This window comes from Triticum aestivum, chromosome 6B, assembly GCF_018294505.1.
Source record: "Triticum aestivum cultivar Chinese Spring chromosome 6B, IWGSC CS RefSeq v2.1, whole genome shotgun sequence".
Lineage (NCBI taxonomy): Eukaryota > Viridiplantae > Streptophyta > Magnoliopsida > Poales > Poaceae > Triticum > Triticum aestivum.
The window spans coordinates 644,872,918-644,876,162 of record NC_057810.1 but is presented as its reverse complement, the minus strand read 5'-3'; positions in this window follow the sequence as shown (position 1 = coordinate 644,876,162).

Sequence of the window (3,245 nt, the reverse complement as noted above, 5' to 3'; positions counted from 1 at the left end):
CTGGAGGCCAAGCACCACCTGCTGCTGAGCATTGAGTTCAATCCATTACGAGGATTCTTGTTGTTTGTCTTTGAACAATGCTTGCATTTTAGCTACTGCCACTTTGAGCTGTTGTAGCTTGTAGTTATCAATTCCAGCTGGGTTTACATATTGCATTTCTGGAGTAGTAGATCGACATTTCTAAGTTCTTTTGTTATATAAGATGAACAAATGTTATGTTTAAAGTGTGAGCTGACTAGTAATCCTAGAGAGAACCAGCTCCATTTTTGCAAGAGTTAGCTAATATAATTAGTTAGATACTGTTGTATTAGTTAGCTAATATAATTTGCAGCATTAGTTAGGTACTGATGTAGTCTTTTTTAGACTTCTCTTGTATGAGTACTCTTTGATGATGCTTGCTTTAGAAAAAGAAATCATGGACAGATAGAGTAGGGAAACAGTGGGCTTCCTTTCAAGTTAAATTAACTAATCATCATTTGGCTCATCAATTTTTCATTTCTTGTGTGACATTTGTACCCTGTTAATTATCATATGTTCCCTTCTATTTTGAATTGACTGCACGTGATTGGGTTGTGCTTCCTCTGTTACATTCAGAATAGTTTGATGTTATAGTGATGATATACTAGGAACATTGCTTTCACCTACAATAATTGTCTCAGTTTAATAAAGTATAACCAGCAAAACATCTACAATTGCACTCAAGGTTTACTACTAATAGTAGAATGTATGTGATTGCTCTGTGCTGTTAAGATCAAAGACTCTCATTTTGACATAGTGTCTTTTTTTGTTTAAACATGCTTGCTAAGTTGTTTACTAATGTTGCTAAGTTGTTTAAACATGCTTGCTGCTAGCTTTGAAGTTGATCTGAAGAACCATTCATGCATTTACACATTCATGCCCCGACCCGACCCCTTGCTCGTCTCCCATCTCGTTTTGTTCCCTTGGTGGCTGCTGTTGTTTTGCGTTGGATTTTGATTCTGTTTGGTTTGCTGATGTTGTTTTTGTGGTGGCGGCGCAGGCTCGCGGTGAAGAAGAGCAAGGCCAAGCACCCTCCGAGCGCCTTCATCGTCTTCATGTGAGTTCTCCGATTCCATTCGTGGTTCGTCTTTATGTGCTGATAGTTTGTGTGCTCTGACTAGTAATGTTAGATCTTGTGTGTTGATTGGATGGCTGTTGTACTATAATGATATTGTTGTTTCAGCACAATGTGTTGAAGTTAAGTAGCAGGACATGCACTTGTGCCATGCATATGCATATTATATCTGTTGTCTTGTATGAATACCTCATTTTAACTTGTACTAGCTGAAATATGTTTATCATTCTATAAAAAATTGTCCTTTACTCCTTTACTCCTTTTTTTGACTGGAATGTTCATAATATATTGGCTCCAGTTTTTCTAATTCTTCTAAGCTGATTCATGTAACAGGGCGACTGTGGAAGGCATGTTGTATTTCTGTCAGCCCAGTCCTGACTATGTCTGTCCGTGAGTCCGACATTTGATCGCTGTTGAAGGAGCTCCATGCTGAAGAAGAAAACACTTGTAGAGCTTGTAACATTACTTGCAGAGCTTGTAAAGTACTGTAGAGCTTTGCATTTATAGAGCTTGTAAAGCATTGTATAGCTTGTAGAGCTTGTTAGAGCTTGTATTACGTGTCATTTGTAGAGCTTGTAGTGAATCTGGCTATTGTTATTTGAATAATTATGTGTGTTTTCTGCTTGCCTATTTAAATACTGGTTATTTTCTTACTATGAAATTCAAATATGATGTCAAATTGAAATATGAAGAATCTGAGCCTACTAGCTGGGACCCATTTATCAGAACCTGACAAGTGGGACCTGTTTGACTAATGGGCCCATTTTATAAAAAAGAAAACTAAAACTGCTGGTACAAAAAGGCCATGGCCCAAAAAATAAAAAGGCCAAATTGTAGGGCTTGGCCCGTGTAGTTCACCAAAATTAGCAGCAAAAAAACATAAATGGGTTGAATTGTTGGGCTAGGCCCATGTAGAACACCAAATCGGACCGGGCTGAATCTTGTGCCACATCAGCTTGCCATGCTGGATGCCTACGTGGCCTGGGGAGGTTGCTAGTGAACAAAACGCCACAGTAGGAATATTTTGGTCGTAAACGTCTTTGACCATTCCAAAAGAAAGGTCGCTATAGTCAGTTTACGACGGCCAGCTTTTGACCTTCTGTTTTTGGTCACAAAAAGGTCATAAATGGAAATTTGTGACCTTTCAGTGACCAATAGTGGTGGTCATAAGTTGACATATTTCTTGTAGTGTTGGTTCATCATTTCCTGATGTTGTTGCTGACTCTGTTCATAAAGGCGACATACTTGGGTGAATGCTGTTTCACTGTCCTGTTGACTAGACTGTCCCTGTGTGAAATTGTTGTTTGGTGGTGTGCCATAATTTTCCTCTGGCGGGATTGGCATGGAGCGCGTCCAAGGACGAGACATCTCTCACTCTGGGGATATATTTTGTGAAACTTGTAAGACAAGAAAAAGAGTCGCAAAAGCCAAAATTTCATAAATATGGAAATTTTAAAAGCTCCAGAATTTTTCAAGAAAAAAAAATAAACGATTGCGCACGGAGAAGGACTATTACATATCTTACACGCAAGCAGTAATTATACAATACATCACTCAGGATATGCGTGCATATTCCTGACATGTTATTTAGTCTAGTGCACTTCTCCATACCCTTCATGATGCGCAAACAGGCTACTTCTCACAACCTATGTACATATAAACATATAGCACAAGTCGGTACATCGCATGGCGGCTAAGCGTACTCAGTTGGAGATGGTGAGGATCTCCCTTGTCCTGCCGAGGGTGAGGCGCAGAGAGGTGGGGGACTCAACTTCCTCCTCGCTAATAGGCTCCAGACGTGAAGCGCTGCGCTGAGCTGGTGGAGCGGGTGCCATAGGCGGAGTAACACGAACAGGAGTGGGTGCAAAAGGTGGAGTAATGCGAATAGGAGTGGGCGTAATAGGTGGAGCAGAGCGAACGGGAGTGGGTGCAATAACTTGGTTAAACTCCCCGGTGGTAGGCAGTCGACGAGCAGTGGCGAGAATGGTAGGTGAATGGGATGCCGATGACGAGATGAAAGTCAGCGGTGGAGCGGTGTGCAGGAGTTCCCTCCTCTTGGCGGCACAGCCATGGACTGAGTCCATGCAGGCAGCTACAAGGTCCTCCACCATGTTGTCGAAGGCTACCTCTAGAGCTCGGAGGTACTCGACAA